The sequence below is a fragment of the Cydia strobilella genome, chromosome 1, assembly GCF_947568885.1.
Source record: "Cydia strobilella chromosome 1, ilCydStro3.1, whole genome shotgun sequence".
Taxonomy (NCBI): Eukaryota; Metazoa; Arthropoda; class Insecta; order Lepidoptera; family Tortricidae; genus Cydia; species Cydia strobilella.
The window spans coordinates 2,603,257-2,615,016 of NC_086041.1; positions in this window are offsets into that span (position 1 = coordinate 2,603,257).

An 11,760-nucleotide genomic window follows, 5' to 3' on the forward strand; every position below is an offset into this window, starting at 1 on the left:
GTGTCTTGCTACTCTTGCTATTACAATCAGTCTTGGATCTCGGTACTGAGGTTGACTGAAGTAACATGACAAAATTAAATACGAACGTTTCCAAAAAATTCGATGGAAAACCATTATGCACGACATCTGTGCCCTACTGTTTATCAAAAGCTTGTAGCTTGTAATACAAGTGGAAATCCCTTTCTAACAAAAGCTGTCAAAAAGTGAGTTCCGCTTGTATTACAAGCTACAAGCTTTTGATAAAGAGATCACTGGGGCTCGTTTCTCAAAAGCTTGTAACTTGTAATACAAGCGGATGTCACTTTTTGACAGCTTTTGTTAGAAAGGGACTTCCACTTGTATTACAATTACAAGCTACAAGCTTTTGAGAATCGGGCCCCTGTATCGCAAATATATTTATTTATTTACTTAAAGTGCAGTAAGTTCAGGTCCTGGAGCGGTCTAGGAGCGGACGGCCGTGCGTGCGTTTTTTTCAATAAAAAAAAGTAATCGATGAGTTTGAAAAAATAACATTGAGCATTTTCAAAAGCAATTTTGTTTCATAACTGTTGTACAAAAATTTACAAATTGTTCATCGTTTTTGACCTATTGTTCGTGATTTCTATCAAGCGAAAGTTCTTTAATCCGGTTTCGAAACGATGAAGTTATTAGAAAAACCGGCCAAGTGCGAGTCGGACGGCACGAAGGGTTCCGTACCATTACGCAAAAAACGGCAGAAAAAAACACGTTTGTGGTATGGGAGCCCCACTTAAATATCTATTTTATTCTGTTTTAAGTATTTGTTGTTAATCATCTGTGAAAATTCCGACTGTCTAGCTATCACGATTCATGAGATACAGCCTCGTGACAGACGGACAGGCAGACGGACAGACGGACGGACAGCGGAGTCTTAGTAATAGCCTAATAGGGTTTTTACCCTTTGGGTACGGAACCCTAAAGATTCCTATTCATATTCTTAGGTAACGTACTCGTATTATGATCTTAAAGGTGCCCACTGACTATCAGTCCGCCGGACGATATCGGCCTGTCAGTTGTTCGGAACTGTCAAATTTTTGTTCTAACTGACAGGCCGATATCGTCCGGCGGACTGATAGTCAGTGGGCTCCTTTAAGATCATAATACGAGTACGTTACCTAAGAATATGAATAGGAATCTTTAGGGTTCCGTACCCAAAGGGTAAAAACGGGACCCTATTAGGCTATTACTAAGACTCCGCTGTCCGTCCGTCTGTCCGTCTGCCTGTCCGTCTGTCACGAGGCTGTATCTCATAAATCGTGATAGCTAGACAGTCGGAATTTTCACAGATGATTTATTTCTGTTGTGCCGCTGTAACAACAAATACTAAAAACAGAATAAAATAGAAATTTAAGTGGGGCTTTCAAAAGCGTTACGATTTTTCAATAGGCTGGCTGAACCCGCGGCACCTTAACATTTTCTTTTTGTTTTCTATTTTCAAATCCTCCATGTAGGACGATCCCCGGTATTTCGGCCTACCCGACATTACACTATAACAAAACACAATCCTCTTAAATACCGACCAAAGCCGCATTTCTGCCAAATAAATATCCAACTCAAATAACCTCGGTTACATTTTCCTTAATAGATTTTCAATCTTCGAGAAAACGAAAGATTATTTTGGGTGTATCGAAAGGATGGGGTTTATTGGAAGAAAGGAATTGTGGTGGATATACGACACACGATGGTTCAGATAAACATGTTTTTTCACTTAAATATAGCTAGAACGCGGGTTTTGGAGGAGTTTTTTGTTTTTATGAGCCTTTACGATCTTGGAGAACGGTTTGGAGTTTTAGATGAGTAAATTTCAGAAAAATCCCTACTAATATTTACGTAAATAAGCCTTGTCTGATTGCCTGTCAGTCTTTTAGCTCTTCACGCTTAATCTTTTACATGTGCGTGGTGGTCGTAAATCAAGAATAGATAAAATCGTTCTTGAAAAAAAAAAATCGTCAGGATCTTTATCATACAAGATGTTAAACCACTGAACATATAACAATATGCATATATATATTCACACAATTAGATGAAATTTGGTAGGTATTATTGTATATTAATAAGTAGTTTGAGTCTTCTTCTTCAGGTGCCTTCTCCGTCCCAGAGGTTGGCGACCTTATGCCTATATGCCGTTCTATCTGTAGTCATGCGAATTAGTTTTTCTGTACTGTCCACGTCTAACCAGTCTCTTATGTTCCTTGTCCATGATATTCTCCTTCTGCCACGTCCTCGTTTCCCTTCAATCTTCCCTTCAATTATTAGTTTTAACAAGTCGTATTTTAATATCTTAATATCGATATATAATATTTTAATATCGAGTTTGAGTCTAGAGGAAAGAAATAGCTTAGTTTTTATCACGGAAGTTATTCTACTCGTACATACACCAAGTACCAAGAAATTGCTGGTGCAGGCCTTGATTTTGCCTCTAATAGACTATACTGATGTGTGCACCACCAACATTTCAAGCTCTAAACAAGCTCGACCGTACGTTCAATAATAGCATACGTTTAATTTTCGGTTTGTGTAAATTTGACCATGTTCGCACTATCGTCACGAACATAAATGGCTTCCTGTACGACAGCGCGGGTCTCTTAGAATTCTATGTACCTACTCTTTTCTCTATCTTGTTCGATCTTTCCGCTCCTGATTACCTTAGGTCCTTTAATTTCGTTACACCCCCGTCCGGGCTGTGAACTTCGTTCCTCCCGGTCCCTTAAACTTGCCGTACTTCCTCACCATAGTGGTTTTATCTCATCTTCCTTTAACTTTACTGTTCAAGCTATCCGTTTCTGGAATGCACTTCCCCTGACTATTAGACAAGTCCCAAGCAAGTTTGTTTTTAAACGCATGCTTCACAAGCACCTGCTGAGTGCAGCACAACACAAGTGAGAAGTCCTCCTCGCGCATATGCATTAGTATTTATAATATGTATGCACATGTATTGATATTATTTATATTTATTTTTATTTTTAGTTTTAGTCGTGTGTCGATAGATGGCAGTCAATTTACTGTGACTACAAAATTTACTATGACAGTACCCCTCTATCCTATATATTCTCTTTGGAGCTGATAAGCGGTCACCGACTCACCGTAGTCCACAAACACCTGCAGAGGTTTATTGAATGCGCAATGCTGAATTGCTGACACTCTATAATATTTTTTGCCGTTATTTCAGCTTGCATTTGAATGTTTAAATAACAATGTTAAATAAAGGATTAAGTTCGAACGTGTGCATAAAATATATAATTCAGCAATAATTAAATCAACAACCAAACCTCAGAAATGTAATCACGAATATTTACAATTAACTAACAAATTGCTGCAGTGTACGGCAATACAGTCATTATTCTAACTAAATTACCTATACATTTAGATAATTGGGCCATTTGTAGGGTTCCGTACCCAAAGGGTAAAAACGGGACCCTATTACTAAGACTCCGCTGTCTGTCCGTCTGTCGCCAGGCTGTATCTAATGACACGTGATAGTTAGACAGTTAAAATTTTCACAGATGATGTATTTCTGTTGCCGCTATAACAACATATTACTTTAATTGAGTAGGTACTGATAATGCAAATTTGCCTTGTATTTTTAGTTTCCTCGTATTTGATATGAAAAGTAGATTGTTTAACTCGGGTGAAAGGCACCAAACATCATTTCATCCCCTTGTTAACAATCTTATATACTAACTCCAGTTTAGCCTATTGTGACATAAGGGTAACTGCGAGACCCTACACTGAGCATGGCCCGACATGCTCTTGGCCGGTTATTTATACTGTGTTTATAACTAAAGATACCAATATCGGCACTTATTCGGTATTCGTAAATTATACAATAAAAATAACCAAAAACTAGGTATATTTAATATTAAAAATATTATTATTATTATTACGAGCCTATTGTGTCCCACTGCTGGGCAAAGGCCTCCCCCCTCTTCTTCCACTTCTCCCGGTTTTGAGCTACATCTGGCCAGTCGCTCAAAAAGGAGTCCAAGTTATCCCGCCATCGCCGACGAGGTCTGCCGGATCCCCGGTTTGACTCATGGGGCACCCACTCTGTGGTTATTTTGGCCCACATGTCATTCGGCATATATATTCTTGGAAATATGTTAAATACGAAGACCCTTTTTGAGCATTTGTTGGTTACAAAATATTTTATTTTTATCATGGGTCTGATTTGTTTGACCTCATTAATTCTGTTCAACAAAAAATGTATCTTAGCAAACGTTGTGCTTTGTTGGCGAACAATTTTCATAATTGACTCAAACTGTTCGCATGTCATGCTGAATATTCGGCGCTTCAGCGCGAGAGGCCAAAACCACTATTCGGGGCATCTCTAATATCTCTATACAGTACCGGGCCAATAATATATCACCTTTAAGTGTTTTTGTATGAGCTTGTATAGAGTAAACAGGTTAGTTTGTAGATTGCATAATTTACTCGTCATTTTATACAAATATATGATGAATACTGCAATTAAATACTGTGAATTACAATAGGATACTCAGCATATTACTAAAAAATCTCTAGTAAAAAATGAAATTGACAATACATTAAAAAAAACTTCTTATGAAAAAACCATTACATGAGACCAATTTTTCTCATCGTCCGTACAAAGGAATACTACTAGACTACCCAGACTACCTAAAGCAGTGAGGTAGAAGCCACTCACAAATATAAAAATAAAGTTATACCGTAAAAACATGGAGTTATATTATTGGCCGGTACTGTATATAACCGACCTTCCTCAAAGTCGGGCAAATGGTTCGTTGGTTCGTCTCACAAAATAGTTTAAGGTCCCCGCCGTACTCGCCGCGCCGGGACTCCCCGGCGACTTGTATTCCAATCCTATGTAGATCTGCTAAATGCTCGACCTCCATTGGCCGCTTTTCCTTTTTCATTTCCTTCCAACACTCCTACAAACAAATGCCAATTTGTGTGGTGCCAGTGTGAGAGTATAATTTCTTGCAAATAGTTCAGTACTGACACAGTAACTAATAGTATTATCCTTTATCATACAGAACGGTCACGCACAGCCCCGTCCCGAATCGAATTTTACCTCGCCCCGCGACAGCAGATTGATGACCTTTTGCCGACCGCTTAGTACTGTTTTTAAGCAACTTACCCACACAATGAGGCATGCCGCGTGTACAGACGTGCCGTTCACACATAGAAACGTAAGTAATATTTGATGTATAGCGTGTCCGCCCTGTGGTACTGATTTAAGAATGCTGGAGTAAACTGACAGCAGTTTGAAATAGTTAGGTACATTTATTGCCCAGGGATGGTGAATAGTTGTCATTAGGCTGAGTTCACAGTTATCGTGCTGTTAATCGTGTCCTTTTTTCGTCCGCTCCTTTATACACTCTTATGTAACCTACCATCATGTGACGTAAATAAATGTATTCTATTCTATTCTACATATTTTTGAGTATGTGTGCACCCATATTTTTACACTTGTTGTAGTAACCCTTTTTCAGTCCCGCTATTACTGAACCACACCCTCGCTTACGAACTTTCAATTTCCTCCCCCGACTATATGATATTGAATTGCCTCATAGAACATAATAGCGCGTATGTGGCCTATGAAATTGTGCGGCGTATTACGTAGCTATTGTTATGAGTTGATGTTTATGATAAATATCTATGTTTGTGAACGTGTCGAACGCACGGGATCGCTGTTTTATATGCGTTAAAGTGCAGACTTAGACTGGATAAAGACGAGGCAATGTGACGGTAGTTTTCAACTTTGGAAGTCTTTTGGATTTGGGTTTTACAATGTTTTCCATACAGTCGGATATTTACCGGTAGTTATGCTAAGCTTGAAAATGTAGTGGATAGGATGAAGCAAAAATTATTGGCCAGCATTAATGATATAAGGAGGCACGTTATCTGGACCTACCGCGGATTTGGGTTTTAGTGTATTAATCTGTAGTTACATCATCCAACGATATTTCTTTAATGTCAATTCGAGTAGCAGAGCAGGAAGAATAATTTTTTATGACATGAGCGGAGTCTAATAAAGGAATATCTGATAAAAAACACTAGAGAAAAAGTGGGAAAAAGCTAAAGCAGTGTCAACACCCTTACATTCTTCGCCCTTGTATGACACGTTTCGAATCCGCCCGTGGTTTTCAAACTGCGGATATTATTCCAGAATTGTTGAGGAGTTATTGGAAATTATTTGACATGTGCAATAAAGAGTATTGTATTGTATTGTACTGTATTGTATTGTATTGTATTGTATTGTATTGTATTGTATTGTATTGTATTGTATTGTATTGTATTGTATTGTATTGTATTGTATTGTATTGTATTGTATACAACAATGTACAAATGGCGGACTGAATGGCATTTTCTACCAGTCAACCATAGGGCCAAATATACAAATTTGTATATAACGGGACTATTTAATGTATATATTATTTTTGAATATTCTCGAAGAATATTCTGTTCACAATATTTTTTAATCTGGTTTTTGTTTAGGCTTGACACTAGGTGAACATGTCAGCCTCATGGGTGTTTTCATAGTTCCCTACTCAAGAGAGAGGTCAATAAAGTGGTAAACACTGATTGCTTTGTCCGATATAGGCTCTGCCAACCAACAATTGATCTGTCCATTGTGCATGGAGCCCAGACTACCAAAAATTCTTTTTCGCAAGTCCGAATTCCGGACGCATTTCAACAACACGAGAGACAAGTCATCAGTCTTCTGACAGTTTGCACACAGTGGTGACGATTTAACACCCATCATGCACATAAACTTGTTTGTAGCCGGACTCGGACCGGACTCGGAAAGCTGAGACTAACACTTTTCTAGCGAGGTTATTCACTAATTAACTCAAATGTAAGCCACGTTGTAACTTATAATTCCCTGAAAAATCAATCGTAAATAACCAAATCCGGGTACGTTTGCCCGCTTTGCATATAAATTGCCAGCGCACGCCGGCCGTAATTGCAGTGCAAAGGTGCCTTCATAAATATTGTTTATTACCGAATTTTGTATAATGCTAGTACTCTGAAATTTACTCGGTTTGTGGCGTTTTCCTGTTCCATCGGGTGTAATGCCAAACTCAGGTAAAAAGTAAATCTAGCTTCCTTCCTTGTGGAGAAAGAGTATCAATATACTTAATTGTACGTATTGAACTTGTGAACTATAGCAAAGATAGATATGACTCCGTAATAGATGGATACAGTCTAAGGAAAAAACGTGCCTCGAAAATCCACGAAAATTTGATTCTCGATCAGAGGGCGCCACTAGTTTTGGCCTACTCTCGTATAGAGGGCGTTGACGGTTTCGTTTGTTATTTATAATTTGAACGCATATCAGTGAAAGAACATGGGTCAAAATCATATAAAAATAATTTATGCAAATAAAAAAATCATTTATCCATATTTAAATAAATTTTAACGTATTTATATAAATCTTCATTTTTAGTTTTAAAGTTTGTCGATAGATGGCAGTGAATTTACAGCGGTTACCAAATTTACTATGACAGTACCGCTCTATCTTATTATATCCTCTTTGACTATAGTTATAGTACAGGACTATAGTTGCTAGTTGGGTTGTGTACGGCAAGACATACATTAGGGTGGTCCAACTTTGTATGGATAAAAAAAAAATGTTATGTTATGTGTGTTGTAAGTGTTGCTAATGATTTAGTGATTGCTCTATGATTTTGTGACTATAACTAACTTCTATGACACAACATAAATTACAAACTAACACAAAAATTAAATTGTGACCGGCATATTTTTTGCTTATTATACTTATAAATGATAAAAAACTTAAGTATAAAGAGCCATTAAAACATTTCCAAATTAAAATTAGTGTTGGGTTAATTTTTTTCATACATATTTGTAGTGTAGAATTGTTTTATATAAAGAAACCTTTATTTGCTATAAAAGGTATGGATTATTCATATATGCTGTGGGTAAAAAATAACCTTGTGGAGAAGAAATATTGATAACTATATTTTTGGACCACCCTAATAACATACAGTAAACACATTTAGGTCAGGATAAAGGTATTCTGATCTGATTCGGATCTGAGACGTGGGCGCTAACGATGGGCCTCATAAGAAGACTCAAGGTCACGCAAAGGGCAATGGAGAGAGCTATGCTCGGGGTTTCTCTGCGTGATAGAGTCAGAAATGATGATATCCGCAGTAGAACTAGGGTCACCGACATAGCTCGCAGAATTGCAAACCTTAAGTGGCAGTGGGCGGGGCACATTGCTCGCAGAGCTGATGGCCGGTGGGGCCGGAAGGTTCTGGAGTGGCGTCCGCGTACCGGAAGACGAACTGCCGGTAGGCCTCCAACAAGATGGAGCGACGACCTGGTGAAGGTCGCGGGAATTCGGTGGTTGCGAGCGGCACAGGATCGGTCGGAGTGGCGAGCCTTGGGGGAGGCCTATGTCCAGCAGTGGACGTCTATCGGCTGACATGAATGAATGAATGAATGAAAGGTATTCTTATTCTAATTCTATTCTTATTAAAATATCGTCGCAAGTCGTCCGTATAGAACCGTATAGAACTAAGTAAAACGTAAAAATAATCTTGAAAACACGATTATTTCCATTATTATTATACCATGATTATTTCCAAACAAACACGATAGAAATCTACCTTTCATCAACTTAGTTTATGATTAAGCCCGCAACCTCCCGAACTAAAATTAAAATTACATTTGTATTCAAGGCCCGCGTTTTACAGCCGGCCCGATGTAAATCAATCTGAAGTTTGGGGTATAAACCGAAGAAATAAACATACGAATCGATGGGGTTGGATAATGGCGAATGAGGAAGTTTGACGTCTTAAATACACGCTGGCATGTTTTACCGCCTAAAGCCGAAAGTATCGTTTTTCTAGAGCTACCCATCTAGCTATTACCACTATTGTAGCACCACTATTGTAGCTCCACTATACCGCTCAAATGTCTCTTTTATTATCCGCTAACCCTACTGTAGCACTGTTATAAATCTTTAGGTGATAAAAATTTGTGCCCAATCCGGGGTTAAAACGGGGTTATAACTCCTATTTTTCGAGCACTAAGAACACCTAAAGAGTATGACCTCGGTCTCTTTAAAACTAGAGTGAATAGGCTGTTACTGAACCGGTGAGCTCCATCTTAGGCCCTGTCTTCACTTTCCATCAGGTGTGACTAGGGCCAATCGCCGATCAGTTTATATTAAAAAAAAAAAAAAAAAAATAGGCGCTTATATAAATCTCTTCAATCAACATAAAACATTAACTTTTATCAATAAATGTCTTGTATCCCTAAAATTTAGCGCTTAATGTTACTTTGGAAGGTCTTTGTAGTCAAAGAAGTAATTGAATATGTCGTTTCAAAACACGTGGACATGTAATTGAGGCCCCGAGCCCGACATAGGAAATGTTATTATCGAAAACAACCATTAATTTCCACGAACCCATGTAAAATGTATAAAGACGGTAGTGGTAGTCAAATCAATCAATCAAAATATTTATTGTGTGTTTGAGTTACAAATGTATTAACCGTAAAACGGGGTCAATAGAAATCGCGGGGTGAATAGAGAACTTTTGAAACTCATCTTTAAAGTTGTTATATTCCAAAACCTACCACATTGATCAGGTTTTTTGGGATACATATTATGTAGAATATTCATGTTAGGACCCTATTACTAAGACTCAGCTGTCTGTCCGTCTGTCTGTTTGTCTGTCCGTCTGTCTGTCACCAGGCTGTATCTCATCAACCGTGACAGCTAGACAGTTGAAATTATCACAGATGTATTTCTGTTGCCGCTATAACAACAAATACTAAAAAACCGGCCAAGTGCGAGTCGGACTAGCATTCCAAGGGTTCCGTACATTACACAATTCAATCAATGTATTTTTTAAACGAGAGTGAAATGTCTTTAAAAACCCCGTAGTTGTCGGATCAAAAACTAAGTAATTAAGTCCGACTCACGCTTGACTGCACATTTCTAATAGGTTTTCCTGTCATCTATAGGTAAAGATCTATTTTGTGTATTTTTTTCAAAATTTTAGACCCAGTAGTTTCAGAGATAAAGGGGGGGAATGGTAATTTTTTGCCTATTTTCTTGAATAACTTCTAAACTGTTTCTCCTAAAATGATAAAAAAATATATTTGAGATTCTCACAATGAGCTCTTTCATTTGATATGTAACACGTTATAGTTAGAAAAACTTTATTTTTTAATTTTCACATTTACCCCCAAAAGTGGCCCCCGTGTTTAATATTTATTTGTTTACGTTACATGTCCGTCTTTGGGTTACAAACTTACATATGTATACCAAATTTCAACTTAATTGGTCCAGTAGTTTCGAAGAAAACAGGCCGTGACAGACGGACAGACAGACAGACAGACGCACGAGTGATCCTATAAGGGTTCCGTTTTTTCCTTTTGAGGTACGGAACCCTAAAAAGTACGGAACCCTCGGTGGGCGAGTCCGAGTCGCACTTGGCCGGTTTTTATACCTCGCGCGCGAGATACTGTCGCGGCCCACTCGTGCTAATCCTACTTAGATATATTTACCAAGGATTCCGAGTACCGATATCGTTTGAAAGTGGTAATTATTAGTTCAGCATATTGTTAGTTACGATTTGGAAACCGAGTTCCAATGCCCCACTCGGCATATGTAGAAACTAAATCATCCTCTAATCATGGGGCAACCCACAACCAAAATAGCCGCATGGCTTAGGCCCAGGGTTGCCGCAAGCAAGTTTTGGTGATGAATAGAAATCCGATACAATTAGATGTCAATTTGATCTCATTTTCACATAAATCGCCCATGCTTGCATGCTACCTTCTGAGGTGTTTCCCTTGCGCTATGACATGGGGTTCTTCAAGAAGCAGGTGTTTAGGGTCCTCAAATGTGGGCAACGCATAAGTGGCTCCTCTGGTGTTGCTTATGTCCATGGGCGGCGATGACTGCTTCCCATCAGGCGGCTCGTCTGCTCGTTTGCTTCCTATTACATAAAAAAAAATGCTTCTCGTAACTTGTCCCTTAAAGGGATAAGTTCGGCTTTGTACTGCCTATTTCTGTGCCATATTTGTGTTCTTGTGTTTTGTACAATAAAGAGTTTATACATACATACGTTAAATATATAGTGAATAATTGGCCTATTTCTAATAAAATTGCCATTCAAAATATTTATCAGTACGGTTTTTACTCACTATTATTTTTAGTCGCTTTTGGCGACATGTGAAAATAATAAATAAAAACCAAAATAATAGAATAGTTTGGGGAAATAATAGTGAGTAAAAACCGTACTGATAAATATTTTGAAATATGTCTCACGATAGTTTAAGTGCGAAAATTGCCATTATTAATATTATTATGTCTCATCATGTGCCATGTGACGAGAAAGGTATTACAAATGTGGAGAGAAGTATCGGGAGAGGAAAACCGAGGTGGATGGACTGTGTGAGAGATGATATGAGACGAACGCGAGTGAATGATGAGATGACGGGCGAGAGAGAGGTATGGAAGAAAGACACGCTGCGCCGACCCCAAGTGAATGGGATGGCAAGCGAATGATGTTGATGATGAATATTATTATATCTGTAGAAGTGTTGTAGTATGATTAATTTAAAAAGTGGAGTGCGTGTTGGTGTGTTACTAATTGTACTTTTAGTAACTATTTTAACAATTAAATTTGATTAATATATACTAATGTTTTTCTTCGCAAGTGTGTTGAATAACGTCGTATGAAACACGTGTGCTTAGGTCATTTACACACATCTTTC